Here is a 17,823-nt window from a genome sequence, read left to right as displayed (position 1 = left end):
GAGCAGCAACTATTATTGGTGAACGTGATTCTGGATCTATAACATGGTGTCATGTGAGATGTAAGACTCTGAGGCAAGCTACTTGATTGCCCTTTTGCCCCACATTTCCCTGAATTCTGGCTCACACAATTGAGGCAACCTTGAACTATCAGGTCTGGCTCAGAGCTAACACCCTGAATATGGTGAAAACTCCAAATCTGATCTTTTGGTGGCTTTGGGAATGCTTTTCACACTATTTGACATCTGTGTTGGCTTATCTGTGAAATTAGCAGAAAATCATCCCACCCCAGAGATGTCCATCCACTCCGTCTAGCCAAAGCCCACGAGGCTATATTCCTGGGAGGGTCTCACTCTCCCTTCTAAAGCGCTTGGGGGTGGTCTGCAGTTTTTTTCCCCATTAAGAACACAGGCAGGTACATCCCTGTGAAGCCAGACACTGGAACAAGGAGCTCTCTTGGTCTCCAAGCCTCTCTGCCTTCTGTCTTGCCAGTGAACATGAGTGACTTTCAGAGTAGAGCTGATGGGCAGGTGTGGATAATCACAAAGCTGAAGGATGAGCCCATGGAGAGATCGTCATGGTGATAGAAATGAAGCCAGCTATCTCTGCAGCCTCATCTCCTAATACCTCCACACCAGCCAGCCCGACCTTTCTCTTCCTCTTCTGCACCAAGCTTGTCCCAGCTCTGCCCGTGGTACCCTCTGTCCAGAAGGCTCTGCCTTCACATCTCCGCCTGGCTGCCCCTTTCCTTCATTTGGATCTTGGCTGGAATGTCATTTCCTCAGACCTGCCATGCCTGACCACCCTGTTCATGGTGCCAAGTCCCGTTCCTGTTTCTCTCTCATGGGATTTGTTTTGTTCTGGGTCCTTATCACTACTGAAAATCTTGTCTTTTTTTTCTAGCCCCTTGAATGGAAGCACCCCAAGAGCAGGATCCTCTCTGTCCTGTTCAGGGCTGTAGCCCCAGGGCCTGGAGAAGAGGCTGGACCTCACACTCCATGCCTGTGTGCGGCATGAGTGCCCTGGGTCACTGGGGGAAGAGCTGGGCAGGGCTTCTCACAGACTCCTCCCACTCCTCTCATGGACCGTTACTCTGGGATGTAGATCTTGTTTTTCCAACCCACTCTAGTGTTCTTGCCTGGAGAATCCCAAGGACGGGGGAGCCTGGTGGGCTGCCGTCTATGGGGTCGCACAGAGTCGGACACGACTGAAGCGACTGAGCAGCAGCAGCAGCAGGCTTCCCAGGTGGCTCTAGTGGTAAAGAACTCGCCTGCCAATGCAGGAGATTTAAGAGATGTGAGTTCGATCCCTGGGTTGGGAAGATTCCCCTGGAAGAGGACATGGCAACCCACTCCAGTATTCTTGCCTGGAGAATTCCATGGACAGAGGAGCCCTGGCGGACCACAGTCCATAGGGTCATACAGAGTCAGATATGACTGAAGTGACTTAGCATGTACGTATGTACAAAGGCCCAGAAAGGCTGAGTAACTTGTTCAAGAGCCCCTAGATGGTAAGAAGGAGACCCTAGGTGAGAACCATACTTGTCCTTGTTGCAACCTTCAGAGCAGTGGCTCCTAGCTCTGGGCCTGGGGGTCACACAGCTGAATGATCCATGGCCTGAGTCCAGGATGACCTCTTGACTGCCATCTTTTAAAGCAATGCTTCTCAAATCACTTAAGCTGGAGATTCTGAATCCATTGACCTGTGTGGTAGGGAGGGCGGTGGGGAGGATGGAACGCTGAGCATTTCTGACAAGCTCCCAGGTGACACTTTAAGAGCCAGGATTTAGGGGTCCTCTGACTTGAGAACTGGGATAGCTATTTGTAAAACAAAGGCAGGGAAGGAAAAAGCTGGTAAATCTTGTGGTCAAATTAATTGCTGCAGCTGAGCAAAGAGAAGAGAGAGCGGTCCCTCCTTCCCTGGGCTAAGCGGACAGTGTCCCCACACCCTCCACAGCCTGGTCAGACAAGGTCCCGGAAGCTTGGGTCTAGCATGTGTGTGTATGAACCTAGGTTTGGTTTCCAGTTGTGTAGCACTTGGCTCGAGACCAGCAGAGGGGCTGAGCCAACTATAGAAAGTCATCTCTTCAGCAGTAAGTGTTTCCTGCCGTCCCCTCCTCCCCAGGTCTGGATTGCATTCCTGGCCCCCCGAGAACAGTCGCCCAACTCTCAACTCTAATTAAGAGGCTTGCCTGGGGTTTAGGAGGCTCTAAGAGTGCCTACAATTTGCTGGAATTTTCTCCACTTAGAAAACAAGGGTAAAATATATCTGCTCTGCTTATGTGAGAGGGTTGTCATGAGAGTGCTTTGAAAAATAGAAAGCAGCATTTCCCAGATGTGAGTGGAATTGATTTTAGGTAGGACAGAGACCCAGAAAACATCGATCATAGCGTAAGAGCTATTCCTGTTTTAAGTTTATTTCCAACTTTCCAACTAGTTTCAAACAAAATCTCACTTTAATACTAAAATGTCTCAAACACTTCTTTTAAACATTTCCTCATATCCTTTCTCCCCCAGACCCATCCCTCTTATAAACAGATAGAGTTGCTCATAGAGTTGCTCACTGCCTCTATCTAGCTAGAAATTAATAGCATATGTTGTTTTCTTGTACTTTTATGTGGCTACCTTTTATCTGTAGCAGAACATATAGGTTTTTCATTTAAGACAATTCTATAAATCTTTCTTTTGAAGAGAAATTTAGATAAAACATGTAAGATGATTTCAAAAAAAAAAGTAAATATAGGTTGAAAGAGGGAGGCGGTATATGTGTACATATAGCTGATTCATGTTGTACAGCAGAAACTAATCCCACATTGTAGAGGAATTGTACACAAAAAAATATCATAGGTTGAATATAGGCTTGGTAAAAATTATAAAGGTAATAGTCAAGTGAGTCCATCTGGGATGAGAACATAAGGGAATGTAAAGGGGCATGACTGTATTATTCATGAAGGGAAGCAAAGGCACCTGACCCAGCCATCTGGCCATGCCCTGCTCTACCTGTAGGCACTCCACATGGCTAGATCTGGGCTGGTAACTCTGCCTGAGCGTCCCTGGACAGGATGTGGATATGTCTTGATCCCAGCCAAGAATGTGCACCTAAATCCCATCCATGGCTAAGCAGATGTCTTCAGGTTTTTCTCTATCTGTGGAGCCTTTGGGGGAAAATGAACAATCTGGCTACATAAAGGCTCATCATTTGCATTTGTGTACTGTAGAGACCAATCAATTGCTGTGCTTTGGGCCTCGAGTTTCTTTGCTCAGTATGGTTAAAAGAGCTATAGTGATGATAAATATCAACAGATATTGTCAATTTTGTCCTTCCCTAAATCAGTTTGAAACTGGCCAAAGGTGTTAAAGAATCTTTCTGAATTCCAAAGCAACATAAGGCAACAGAAACAATACCAGATTCCAATATCATAGATTTGGATCAGAATCTTGGCTCAGCTACCTATTATGCACTAAATTGCCACCCCCTACCCTCCCCAGTTCATATGTTGAAGTCCTAACACCATACCTGAGAATCTGACTATATTTGGATACAGAGTCTTTAAAAAGGGGTAGGTAATTTAAAATGAGGTCATTAGAGTGGGCCTTAATTCAATAGGGCTTCCCTGGTGGCTCAGATAGTAAGAGTTTTCTTGCATTGCAAGAGATTCAGGTTCAATCCCCAGGTCAGGAAGATCCCCAGGAGGGAGTGGCTACCCACTCCAGTATTCTTGCTTGGGAAATCCCATGGATAACGAAGCCTGGTAGGCTACAGTCCATGGTGTTGCAAAGAGTCAGACATGACTGAACAAAACTAACCCTAATTCAGTATGATTAGTGAGTTTGTAAGAAGAGAGATGACATAGAAACACACAGAGGGACAACCATATGAAGAGCCAGGGAGAAAGCAGCCTTTTACAAGTCAAGGAGAGAGGTCTCAGAAAAAACCAGCCCTGCCAGCACCTGGATCTCAGACTTCCAGCCTCCAGGACTATGAGAAAATAACTTTGTTACGGGAGCCTTAGCAAACTAGCCCTAACACCGTTTTACCACTGGGTGGCCTTGGATAGATGGTACCACCTCTCTGAGTCTCAATGTCCTCATATGTATATTGGGATGATAGTTTTTACCTCAGAGGTATGTGCTTAAATATGCTGATACATGGAAAACACTTAGCAAAGTGCTCACTACACTGTAGATACTGCAAACAATTGTTAACTATTTCACTTTTATTTGCTTAATCTCCCTTTCCCCCCTGTTTCAAAAGGGGTGTAAGGCAAGAAAAAAACACAAAAAATAAAAACAAACACCCCCCCCCCATATACACACAACCAACTATTACTGCCAACTCTTGACCTAAATCTTAATAAGATGTTAATAGACATTATCTTACAGCCCTTAACAGGAAGAGGTAGTCACCTACACCAACTCTTTTGTAACTACTAAAATGGTTATCACCCTGCTTGGTAGAGTCCATTCTCTTTAAAAAGCATGTCTCAAAATGGTATTTCCCATACCCAATCAGTTCCCCAGTGAGGGCATATGAAGTGGAGAGACATTAAGAGACTTGAGTAGGGGCATGGGTTGGTGGATGCTAGATCTGGCAGCAGAAATGCTGGTCTGTTATCAGATGACCCAGGTGAACTGTAAGGAGCTGGGATGTATGGTCCCGTGACTCTGGACAGACAGACATCCTTGCTCTGTTGCGTAGTATCTCTGAGACTTTAGCAAGTTTTTTTTTTTTTCTCTCTTCACCTTAGTTGCCTCCTCTATAAAACAGAATGATGAAAATAGTGCAAGGCTGTTTCATTTTATGTAAGGATTGCCTCTTAGTATGATTCAAACTGTGCATAATTAAATAGGAAAAATATATTATGAGTTTTATATTTATTCTGATGGGTAAAGTAGACTTTGCCTTTTCACAGTTTTAACTTTGTACCTTTCTAAAACACCTAAACTTACAGATGTGTTTTATGTAAAATAACCATAGGGATTATTTGGCTGATGAGTTGTTTTATTTTGTTTTTTTTTTTTTGTTTAATTCTTCTCTGTAATTTTTAAAACTTTAAAACAAATTTTAAATGTGTTCAGTACAATGAACTTGTTCTCAATATCTTCTCTTCCTTTAAAAAAGGAGAACTCAGGTCAGATGGTCAGCTTTCCCCTGAGCCTGGTAAGTGTTTGCAGAATGGACGCCTAGGGCTGTGGGCTGGGAGTGAGGGGGATGTGGGATGGAGCTGGTATGCAGCAGTGAAATAGTTAACCTGCCTGCCTGTCCCTTAAGTGGGTAGACCCAGGTCGTGACTGTGTAGGGGCAGCAACAAATCCCAGCCAGGCCTTCAGAGGGCAAACAGAAGCTAGCCTCACAGTCACTCGGCATAAAACCTGAAACTAACTGATCCATACCTGGGATGGCTTTACAGCCACATCATGAGATGTAACCTAACTGAGACCCTCAGTGGGCTTGGGGATATCTTGTGTAGTCACTGTTGGTTAGGGATGATAAGGCTCAAAGTACTTCCCAAGTCTCCCCTATCCAAACCCCCAGAGCCTAGAATACTCAGCACACACTGAGCTGGGCGCCCACCTCCATGTCTCCGTGTTAACTTCAAATAGGATGCAAAGACCTGGAACACTGTGAGGTTACACCAAGAGGCTCTGCCTACCCAAGAAAAGCATCACTTGCAACTCTAAGAAGACAACAATGGAATCTTCTGATAGCAAAGCTCAGTTAAATGTCAAGCTCTGGCTACAATCAGGTGGAGGAAACTCTGGTAGGAAGGAATAATGGGTAGCTAAGTGCGAGAAGATCTCCAAGGCTTTGGTGCAGACGTCCTTTTGCTTGATTGTGTTAGCAAACATCCAGTTATTTGAACCACCCCTGGCTCTATGGAGGCTGGGGGCTGTCATCTTTTGTGGCCCCCAGACAGGACTGTCAGAACGTGGGAACTAGATTACTCATTCTGCTCCTGGGAAAGGGAACAGACTTGTGGGATTTTAAACGAATGCATTAAATTTGTTGATTTTCAAAGGGAGAAGTAGAGAAAAATAAACAAACTCTTCGAAGATCTTGGCTGCAGTACAGGGGCCGAAGTTTAAATCCCTGCTCTCAACCATGTTGGATGTTGCAAAAACCCTCAGTGTTCCCTGGCAATTCATTCAGGTGGAAGGAGGGGTGCACCCTTCTTTTAGGGGCCCCAGAACTCCGTTTTGTGTAAATGGAAGGGCCAGCAGAGAGGGGGTAACTGTGCTCTTATGATACATGAAAAAGGACAACAGCCTCCTGGTGGTTTTCTGCTTTAAAAAATGTAGCTATCTATATATCTTAGTAATTAAAAAATAATTTTAAAGTGTAGTGAGATATACGTTCTCACATGTAAGCAGTACAGTGTTGCAGTATTTTGAGAGATACATTTAGCAAAAGACATCAATACTTTCAAAATATTCCTAGTCTTTGATTTAGCCATACCCTTTTGGGGGGAGTCTGTCTGAAGGAGATAATCCAAAAAATGGACCAGGACTGATGTAGCAAGATGCTATCATTGCACTGATTACAGTAGGGAAAAATTCAAAGAACCTCCAAGTTTATCACAAGGAAATGATGGGTTATAGTCTTGGTGGGCCAGCCTATAGTGGTTTCCTCCTTGGTGATGAAAAAGAAATGACAGAGGGAAGTGCTCAGTGAGGAACAGTAAGACAAGAGGCAGGAAATGGAGTGGAAATCTATGGGATCGTCATGTGAAACGGTGCACAGAGAAGAAGTGAAATGTATCCTGAGGCTTCCCAGGTGGCGCAGTGGTAAAGAAGCTGTCTGCCAATGCAGGAGATGCCCGTTCGATCCCTGGGTGGAGAAGATCCCCTGGAGAAGATGACAACCCACTTCAGTGTTTTTGCCTGGAATATCCTACGGACAGAGGAGCCTGGTGGGCTATAGTCCAAGGGGTCGGACTCAACTGACTGAGCATACATGCACACCTCTAGGTGGTAGGATTAAGATTAATTTTTATTTTCTATTTTCCTGTTTGTTCCAAAATTTTCAAAATTGAGCTTACACTGTTTTATAACAACAAGGCCAACAACTCCTCTAACACCAAAAAGTATAAAGAAGCATTTGCAGTTTCTGGCTGGGGAGACAAATGTGGGCAGAGGGTGGGCCTGCCTCTGACAAGGGCAGACTGTTAGCCCAGGCTCCTCTTACCTGCCCAAGGCCGAGAAGCCCAGAAGATGCTGGGAGGGGACTACAGAGCACAGCAAGTGCCTCTAGGTTGGCTCTTGTTTGCTTGGGGAGCAGAATGAGTTTGTGGCCTCTTCAGTGGGGAGCCGAGGTAAAGGCAGCGCTCATCCAAGTTTTTAATCCCCTCGGCTAATCACCAGCCCTTTCTTGTGGTTTTACCGGGACTCCTTTTACTAAGTGGGTGGATTTCCACTGTTTTTGTTTGTGTGTTGTACTTGGATTATGCTTTAATGTGTCACTCTGATGACAAAAGGGGTTTGCAGCAGTGGGCAGAACAGCCTCCCTGCTCTTAATAGAAAGCACGCTCCAGTACTTTATCTGTAACACATAGAGCTGCTTAGAACAAAGAACTGCCCCTAAGACATGGTCCCCAAGATTCTTTAATATGGACCAGACCACTGTGAGGGTATTAATTAAATATTTTAGGCAGGATGGCTTTAGCTGGTTGGGGCATTTTTATGAGGAGAGGGAGTATATTGAAAACCCTGGCTGTTTCTGTAACAGGAACCTGTTTTGAAGGAAAGGTTCTTGGGTGGGACATTATGGGTACTAGGCTGTTAAACCTTCAAGCCAACTTGATGTCAAAAACAGGTGCTCCGCATGTTTTCAACAATGTTTGAGTTGGGTCCTTGCTGTGAAATTTGGACACAATTCTAGGGCAGTTTTAAGACAGAGAAGAATAGTGAGAGTCTACAAGTACCCCAGGCATTGTTAGAGACTGTGTTCTTACAAGAATCCTGTGAGAGAGGGTTTGACCGGGTCATTTTACAGAAAAACAAAACCTTTTTTCAAGATCACCAAGCTTGATGGAGGAGCTAAGACCAAAGCTTAATTTAAAGTCCATCTATCCTTCCATCATCTATCCATTATCATCTATCTCTATTTCAAAATACTGTATTATACACACACACACACACACTCCTCTCTCTCTCTCTCAGAAAGTACTAGATATAAAGGTAAGATTATATTGTGGATCTTGATCTAACTGATAGGCATTTTCTGAATTCAAAGTAATCAGAATTATTGAACATGATGTTTGCCACAGAAGCACAGAGTTGGCTGATGTTTCCAGAAGGCAACCTGGCGTGTTGAGAACGTGGACCATGAAGTCCAAGGTTTGGATCCTGGCTCTGCCACTTACGATTTCTGTGACTGGGCATGCCCCTTCCTGAGCAAGTTTCCTTGTCTTCAAAATTAGACCCACATTTAGCATTGGGCCTAGCAGATGCTTAGTGAAGATGAATAAAAGCTGAATTTGGTGCTGGTCTTGGGGTGAGGAGTAGAGAAGCTTGTTCTCCAATCCCCTGTGGACCATTCTAGGTCTTCAGGAATACAGCAGTTCAGTGAGTTTGTTGGGAGCCATCCCTTCCTGTCCTATGATAGCCGAAATTACCAATGAAGTAGACAAACACCCAACTGAGATACTGCACACCTCTCAAGGAAGGATCGTGTTCCAGGGAGCATGAGGAGTGTGGCTGGACATGACTGACGCTGAGTAGCTTCTGCCATCACTCACGTGATTCATTCCAGAGCCCATCAATCTTCTTTCTGGCATGGCCGGCTCCTCTTGGGACCACCCTCCATATACTCCCACCTGCTCAATATCCTTTCCCAAGTTTCCATGCTCCTTTTCCCTATGTCATCTTGCCTTATACACAGAATATTTGCGTCTCTGCTAAATAAAATATGCATTTGAGTCTGTGGAGATCCTTTGTGATCCAGGATGAAGGGCTGGCCACAGGGAAGCGCTAGTCTTTATTGTTCCTTTGACCATCCTGCTCTGCCTCATCCTGCCCACGCCCATGGTCTTTAGAAACTTCCAAGTTTTCCAATGTACATTTTTGCGTCTTTAGCTCCAGATGTCCACAACCCACCTTTTCTTTCTCTGCTTTCCTCAGGGAGCAATTTTATGAGGCTGATATGTATATATAGACATACATATCTATATATACATGCATATTATTTGTTGTTGTTTTAGTTGTTCAGCTGTGTTCAACTCTCTTTTGCGACCCCATGGACTATAGCCCACCAGACTCCTCTGTCCATAGGATTTCCCAGGCAAGAATACTGGAGTGGGTTGTCATTTCTTTCTCCAGGGGATCTTCCCAACCTAGGGATCAAACTGCATTGATAGGTGGATTCTTTACGGCTGAGCCCACCAGGGAAGCCCAGCACATACAAATATCTCAACCACCAAAACATCTCTCAGACACTCCATGGCTGCCCATCCCCTCGGATCCTTCCACCCCTAGCAAGGGTCTGTGGAGGACCTAAGGACTTGAAGTCACATGAGTCTCAGTCTACCCAGATTCACTGAGTAGCCTCTGGCAGGAGAGGAGTCAAGGAAATGAGGACTGCAGGGGGTGGGTGGCTCACTGCATTCTTCCTCATCCTCTCCTGCCTGCTGAGCTCTCTGTGCCCAAGAGTCTTATCTCTAAACAGATCACAATCCTTATCTTATTCAGCGCTTTTGGGAAGGATTAAATAACTTAATACATATGAAGCACTTAACACAGAGTGTAGCCCCCAAGCTGCTGCTATTATGACTGCTAATAAAAATAATTGATTTGAGATGTTGTCTATGAGAAAGAACATATTCAGTTTTGAATCTCAGCTCTTTTATTCACATCAGCATTTGTGCAGATCAGCCTCCCTGAGCCTGTTTCCTCATCCTTGTGATAGACGTGATCCACGCTTGCTCACAAGGCTGTGGGGATCTCAAGCTTCTAGGGCAAAACTGGCACTGGCTCTGCATCCGGGGTCTTGGTCAGCCAGTTTGGTGGCTGCCTTGCCTGCTGTGGCTGACTGTGGCTGAGTAGGGAACTCCTGCTTTGTGGAGTCGGCTTCCATCCGCACTTAGAGTGGGAGGTATGTGGGGCAAGCAGATGGGGGTTAAAGTCAGGGAATACTGTGTACTTGAACTGACAGTGATTCACGACACATCTGCACAGCTTGCTAAGAGTCCAGCCATTTGCCAGAGGAAGGGAGGTGGTGGGTGGGGGTGGGGCACGGGCTATGAGCAAAGGATGTTCCGTCCCTGGGAGTATAAACACAGCATCGTCTGTGACCTAAAAAGGCTTGGTCAGGAGGACCACTGAAGCCTGTGGTCCATTATTTGGACTGTGCTTGGCCTCTCCGAGGGAGCGCCCCAGGCAGCTACCTGTGTTGTATCTGAGAGCTGTCACAGACCCAGCTCTGCCTGACTCTGCATGGGACTCCTGGCAGCTGCCTGCGTGGGGCCTGCTTTGGCTCTTTCTTGGGTAAGTGCTTCTATTTGCTGCAGAGGATATGTGCCAGGGAGGTGCCAGCTGCTTGGAAGACCCAGTGAGAATTTGTTGAGTCTTCTGGGTCTTTTCCAGACCTTCACTGTCCTTTAGGCAGGCAGGCCCACCAATGACTGATTAGAAGCCCAAATACCCCTGTTTCACTCACAGATCATGTGTCCAACCCTTCCCCAGGCTCAGCTTCGATTCCCCTCCTCCCCCAAGGTTTCAGAACCCTTGGCCTCCAAGCTGCAGCCTGATTTCCTATTGACAGCCTCACCCTCGCCCCTGGATACAGCTACTTTGGTCTCCTTGTATGGTTTCTCTCCTCCATCAGAATTAATGTAAAACTGCTGATTTGGTTACTTGGAGCCCAGCCTGGACCTTGGGGCTCATTCTAGAACCTTACCCTAGATTATATTTGGAATGCAAGAGACCTAGGTTTGAATCCTTGTTCTGCCATTTATTGAGTCAATTGCTTGTCAACCCCTGGCTTGCTCACTGGTAAAAAAGAGGAAATTATGGACCTTCTTCTCAGAGTCAAGGTAAGGATTATATGAGATAATCCAAATACATGGATTAAATAAAAGAATGATGTGAAACATAAATGAAATGCTTGGCACATGATAAGCACTCAAACATGACTATTTTTTTTTTTTTCTTATCCTCACTAAGGATAAAATGCCTTTGCTTTCTCGATGTGACTTTTCTGTGCTATTTGACATTCTCAGCTGATCTCAACTTAGATTGGGGCATGGGATGACTGTGATAAAGGTTTTTTTCCTCTCTCTGTTTTTAAAATTAATTAATTTATTTATTTTACTTTACAATATTGTATTGGTTTTGCCATACATTGACTTGAATCTGTCATGGGTGTACAAATGTTCCCCATCCTGAACCCCCCTCCCACCTCCCTCCCCATCCCATCCCTCTGGGTCATCCCAGTGCACCAGCCCCAAGCACCCTGTATCATGAATCAAACCTGGACTGGCGATCTGTTTCACATGTGATAATTTACATGTTTCAATGCCATTCTCCCATATCATCCCACCCTCGCCCTCTCCCACAGAGTCCAAAAGACTGTTCAATACATCTGTGTCTCTTTTGCTGTCTTGCATACAGGGTTATCGTTACCATCTTTATAAATTCCATATATATGCATTAGTATACTGTATTGGTGTTTTTCTTTATGGCTTACTTCACTCTGTATAATAGGTTCCAGTTTCATCCACCTCATTAGGACTGATTCAAATGTATTTTTTTAATGGCTGAGTAATACTCCATTGTGTATAGGTACCATAGCTTTCTTATCCATTCATCTGCTGATGGACATCTAGGTTGCTTCCATGTCCTGGCTATTATAAACAGTGCTGCAATGAACTTTGGGGTACATGTGTCTCTTTCAATTTTGGTTTCCTCAGTGTGTATGCCCAGCAGTGAGATTGCTAGGTCATAAGGCAGTTCTATTTCTAGTTTTTTAAGGAATCTCCACACTGTTCTCCATAGTGGCTGTACTAGTTTGCATTCCCACCAACAGTGTAAGAGGGTTCCCTTTTCTCCACACCCTCTCCAGCATTTATTGCTTGTAGACTTTTGGATAGCAGCCATTCTGACTGGTGGGTAATGGTACCTCATTGCGGTTTTGATTTGCATTTCTCTGATAATGAGTGATGTTAAGCACCTTTTCATGTGTTTGTTAGCCATCTATATGTCTTCTTTGGAGAAATGTCTATTTAGTTCTTTGGCCCACTTTTTGATTGGGTCTTTTATTTTTCTGGAATTGAGCTGCAGGAGTTTCTTGTATATTTTTGAGATTAATTCTTTGTCAGTTGCTTCATTTGCTATTATTTTCTCCCATTCTGAAGGCTGTCTTTTCACCTTGCTTATAGTTTCCTTTGTTGTGCAGAAGCTTTTAAGTTTAATTAGGTCCCATTTGTTTATTTTTGCTTTTATTTCCAATATTCTGAGAGGTGGATCATAGAGGATCCTGCTGTGATTTATGTCAGAGAGTGTTTTGTCTATGTTTTCCTCTAGGAGTTTAATAGTTTCTGGTCTTATGTTTAGATCTTTAATCCATTTTGAGTTTATTTTTGTGTATGGTGTTAAAAAGTGTTCTAGTTTCATTCTTTTACAAGTGGTTGACCAGTTTTCCCAGCACCACTTGTTAAAGAGATTATCTTTTCCCCATTGTATATTCTTGCCTCCTCTGTCAAAGATAAGGTATCCATAGGTGTGTGGGTTTATCTCTGGGCTTTCTATTTTGTTCCATTGATCTATATTTCTATCTTTGTGCCAGTACCATACTGTCTTGATAACTGTGGCTTTGTAGTAGAGCCTGAGATCAGGCAGGTTGATTCCTCCAGTTCCATTCTTCTTTCTCAAGATTGCTTTGGTTATTCGAGGGTTTTTTTTGTATTTCCATACAAATTGTGAAATTATTTGTTCTGGTTCTCTGAAAAATACCATTGGTAGCTTGAAAGGGATTGCATTGAATCTATAGATTGCTTTGGGTAGTATAGTCATTTTCACTATGTTGGTTCTTCTGATCCATTAACACAGTATATTTCTCCATCTATTTGTGTCCTCTGATTTCTTCCACTAGTGTTTTATAGTTTTCTATATATAGGTCTTTTGTTTCTTTAGGTAGATATATTCCTAAGTATTTTATTCTTTTCATTGCAATGGTGAATAGAATTGTTTCCTTAATTTCTCTTTCTGTTTTCTCATTGTTAGTGTATAGCAATGCAAGGGATTTCTGTGTATTAATTTTATATCATGCAACTTTACTATACTCATTGATTAGCTCTAGTAATTTTCTGGTGGAATCTTTAGGGTTTTCTATGTAGAGGATCATGTCATCTGTAAACAGTGAGAGTTTTACTTCTTTTCCAATCTGGATTCCTTTTATTTCTTTTTCTGCTCTGATTGCTGTGGCCAAATTTCCAAAACTATGTTGAATAGTAGTGGTGAGAGTGGGCACCCTTGTCTTGTTCCTGACTTTAGAGGAAATGCTTTCAATTTTTCACCATTGAGGATAATGTTTGCTGAGGGTTTGTCATGTATAGCTTTTATTATGTTGAGGTATGTTCCTTCTATTCCTGCTTTCTGGAGGGTTTTTATCATAAATGAATGTTGAATTTTGTCAAAGGCTTTCTCTGCATCTATTGAGATAATCATATGGTTTTTATTTTTCAATTTGTTAATGTGGTGTATTACATTGATTGATTTGCAGATATTGAAGAATCCTTGCGCCCCTGGGATAAAGCCCACTTGGTCATGATGTATGATCTTTTTAATATGTTGTTGGATTCTGTTTGCTAGAATTTTGTTAAGGATTTTTGCATCTATGTTCCTCAGTGATATTGGCCTGTAGTTTTTTTGTGTGTGTGGCATCTTTGTCAGGTTTTGGTATTAGGGTGATGGTGGCCTCATAGAATGAGTTTAGAAGTTTACTTTCCTCTGCAATTTTCTGGAAGAGTTTGAGTAGTATAGGTGTAGTTCTTCTTGACATTTTTGGTAGAATTCAGCTGTGAAGCAGTCTGGTCCTGGGCTTTTGTTTATTGGAAGATTTCTGATTACAGTTTCAATTTCTGTGCCTGTGATGGGTCTGTTAAGATTTTCTATTTTCTCCTGGTTCAATTTTGGAAAGGTGTATTTTCCTAAGAATTTGTCCATTTCTTCCAAGTTGTCCATTTTATTTGCATATAGTTGCTGATAATAGTCTCTTATGATTCTTTGTATTTCTATGTTGTCTGTTGTGATCTCTCCATTCTCATTTCTAATTCTGTTGATTTAATTTTTCTCCCTTTGTTTCTTGATGAATCTGGCTAATGGTTTGTCAATTTAATTTATCCTCTCAAAGAACCAGCTTTTGGTTTTGTTGATTTTTGCTATGGTGTCTTTTGTTTCTTTTGTATTTATTTCTGCCCTAGTTTTTAAGATTTCTTTCCTTCTACTAACCTTGGGGTTCATAATTTATTCCTTTTCAAGTTGCTTTAGGTGTAGAGTTAGGTTATTTGACTTTTTTCTTGTTTCTTGAGGTAAGCCTGTATTGCTATGGACCTTTCCCTTAGCACTGCTTTTACAGTGTCCCATAGGTTTTGGGTTGTTGTGTTTTCATTTTCATTCATTTCTATGCATATTTTGATTTCTTTTTTGATTTCTTCTGTGATTTGTTGGTTATTCAGCAGCATGTTGTTCAACCTCCATATGTTGGAATTTTTAATAGTTTTTCTCCTGTAATTGACATCTAATCTTACTGCATTGTGGTCAGAAAAGATGCTTGGAATGATTTCAATTTTTTTGAATTTACCAAGGCTAGATTTATGGCCTAGGCTGTGATCTATCCTGGAGAAGGTTCTGTGTGTGCTTGAGAAAAAGGTGAAATTCATTGTTTTGGGGTGAAATGTCCTATAGATATCAGTTAGGTCTAACTGGTCTATTGTATCATAAAGTTGGTTTTATTTTTGATGCCCACTTGGTTTTTTTTTTTAATGCATACACAAACTGTATTTGTATAGATGACACCACCCTTATGGCAGAAAGTAAAGAGGAACTCAAAAGCCTCTTGATGAAAGTGAAAGTGGAGAGTGAAAAAGTTGGCTTAAAGCTCAACATTCAGAAAACGAAGATCATGGCATCCGGTCCCATCACTTCATGGGAAATAGATGGGGAAACAGTGGAAACAGTGGCAGACTTTATTTTTCTGGGCTCCAAAATCACTGCAGATGGTGACTGCAGCCATGAAATTAAAAGACACTTACTCCTTGGAAGGAAAGTTATGACCAACCTAGATAGCATATTCAAAAGCAGAGACATTACTTTGCCAACAAAGGTCCGTCTAGTCAAGGCTATGGTTTTTCCTGTGGTCATGTATGGATGTGAGAGTTGGACTGTGAAGAAGGCTGAGCACGGAAGAATCGATGCTTTTGAACTGTGGTGTTGGAGAAGACTCTTGAGAGTCCCTTGGACTGCAAGGAGATCCAACCAGTCCATTCTGAAGGAGATCAGCCCTGGGATTTCTTTGGAAGGAATGATGCTAAAGCTGAAACGCCAGTACTTTGGCCACCTCATGCAAAGAGTTGACTCATTGGAAAAGACCCTGATGCTGGGAGGGATTGGGGGCAGGAGGAGAAGGGGATGACAGAGGATGAGATGGCTGGATGGCATCACTGACGCAATGGACGTGAGTCTGAGTGAACTCTGGGAGTTGGTGATGGACAGGGAGGCCTGGCGTGCTGCGCTTCATGGGGTTGCAAAGAGTAAGACACGACTGAGTGACTGATCTGATCTGATGTGTATTATACATATATACTCACACAGATGTATCTGTGTGTTTATCTGATTATTTTACACCTGATCTAAAATTGGTGTTGTTACTAGCTGACAACTGAAATTTTGTAGTTATCTTAGAGTGATACAGATGTGATCTGAAGTTTAGGGGAAAGGAAGAGCTTGGGTTTGAAGGAATGTGACTTCCTGACATTGTCCCCTGGTGTCCTGTGGCCTTGCCTGTGGTACTACTTCTGTCACCACCAGGCGCTCCTTGACATCAGAATGTTTTATTTTTCTTGCATCCTTCCTGCCTGAAATATAGTATTTGTCCAGCAAATGCTTACTGAATTCAACTGTAGCTATCATATAATGGGCCAGCTTTTCTTTTTCAATTCATATTTTTTCTTTAAGAAAATCAATACATAACTTCTGATATTTTTGATAGAACTCAGGGGGTTATGCTCGGTTAGGTTTTTCTCTTAATCCAGATCTGTTGTTTTCTGCATTTAGCTTGTGATAGTACTGGTTCTTCAGACCTAAAAAACAGGGGCTTTAAGGGAAAAAATGAATTGTTTTAGAGACAAGTAAAAGCCCCAGCCCAGGTTTTTCCCAGAATAGAAAACAATAGCCCTGCCCAGGCTGGTCAACTGGGTGGAGCAAGTTATGATGCTTCATCTCATATGGGATGTAAAGCAACAACCAGTCCTTTAGAAAGAATTCCCTTGGATATGACTGGTGTCCTTATAAGCCATAGGATGATGGAGGCACATGGGGAAATGCCTTGTGACATCTGAAGCAGAGATTGGTATGCATCTACAAGTCAAGGAATGCCAGAGCTGGCTGGCAAACCACCAGAAGCTAAGAAGACACTTCAACTTCTTTGAATCCACTTGCTACTCTGTTTTCCTATTTTTCTCCTGGCTCTTCTTTTTGGCTTCCTTGTATTTTCCACATTCATATGCTAACTTTATTCCTATTGTTTGCTTGAGGGCAGGTATTTTTTCCCTCATCTTGTCTCCCTGCTTCGGATGGTGATCTCCCCAAGTAACTTTTGACCTCTTCTTTTGTCCAGAGCTGGTGGGTATGGTTGCACAGGTGGTTCACTGCACAAGGACTCCTGGTCAAAGGGACAAATAGGGCAACAATCCCATGCTTGCCTGGTGTGTATCCTGGCTCAAGGCCACACTCCTATAGGGGGCAACATTTAAAATCTTTTCATGAAGATGCTGGCCAGCCTGGTTCTTATCCCAGAATGAACTGTCCTCTGCCTTTTCTGTGCCCTTGGGTCTCAAGGTCTCCAGTGGCTTCTGTGGACCCCCCTTCCCTCACCCAGTAGAACCCCATCTGTCTCTGCTTCTCTGCCTCTCCCCAGGATCCTCAGCCTTCAGGATCTCACTGGATTTCAAGAGCTTTCAGAATCTGTTCCTGTGGTAGCTCTTTCTGTGGTAGCTGGTGGGCTGCTCAGGGGCAGCTCCCTTTAGCATCCAAAATGCTTCGTCCCTGTTCTTTCCTCTCACCCCACAGCCTAAGCCAGCAGGAGCCGCAGGTGGTGGCGTCACCACAGCTTAGGATCCAAGAGATTCATTCCAGCCGCCAAAGCGCTAAGCTTTCCCTGTGATCACACATTTTTGCACCAGCCAGGGCTCACACATTCCTCCACAGACCCACGGCCAGAGGCATGTGGATATCAGCGACTGCTTAGAGAAGCTGGCCAGGGCCAGCCGATGAGGGAGGGAGGGCCTGGAGACTGCGCAAGATGAGATGCTTTTGCCACAACTGACAAGAAACTGTATGTCGTCGGAAATTAGAACAGCTGTGGGCTCCTCAATGCAGCAGATGGGTATGCGGGGAATGCTATGCAGCTTTAATCACATTTAACACGCCTGTCAGAGAATTGGGTCCATCTCAGTATTAATTTGGGTTTTCTGCATTGTTTGTTTGACAGAGTTCAGCCTTACCCTGCATGCTGTGCTCAGCATGGCTAGAAAGAAAATGATTTCCCTCCCTGGGTTTCAGCAGAGAGCAGCAAGCACAGTTCTGCTGGGCTGGGAAAGTGGCAGAGTTCAA

General features: G+C 43.5%; 1 long non-coding RNA gene across 2 annotated transcripts in view; it reads left to right on the top strand.

Annotated features, from left to right (window-relative positions):
* The first annotated feature begins 10,297 nt into the window (after nt 1–10,297).
* Nucleotides 10,298–17,823, top strand: part of LOC138988991 (uncharacterized) — a 118,803-nt gene continuing 111,277 nt past the window's right edge. For both annotated transcript variants that reach the window (XR_011465246.1, XR_011465247.1), the window contains exon 1: nt 10,298–10,479. This is a non-coding gene — a long non-coding RNA (uncharacterized lncRNA). The remainder of the gene's footprint in view (nt 10,480–17,823) is intronic.

This window comes from Bos mutus, chromosome 8 (genome assembly GCF_027580195.1).
Source record: "Bos mutus isolate GX-2022 chromosome 8, NWIPB_WYAK_1.1, whole genome shotgun sequence".
NCBI classification, from domain to species: Eukaryota; Metazoa; Chordata; class Mammalia; order Artiodactyla; family Bovidae; genus Bos; species Bos mutus.
This window is presented reverse-complemented; position numbering and strand designations above follow the sequence as displayed.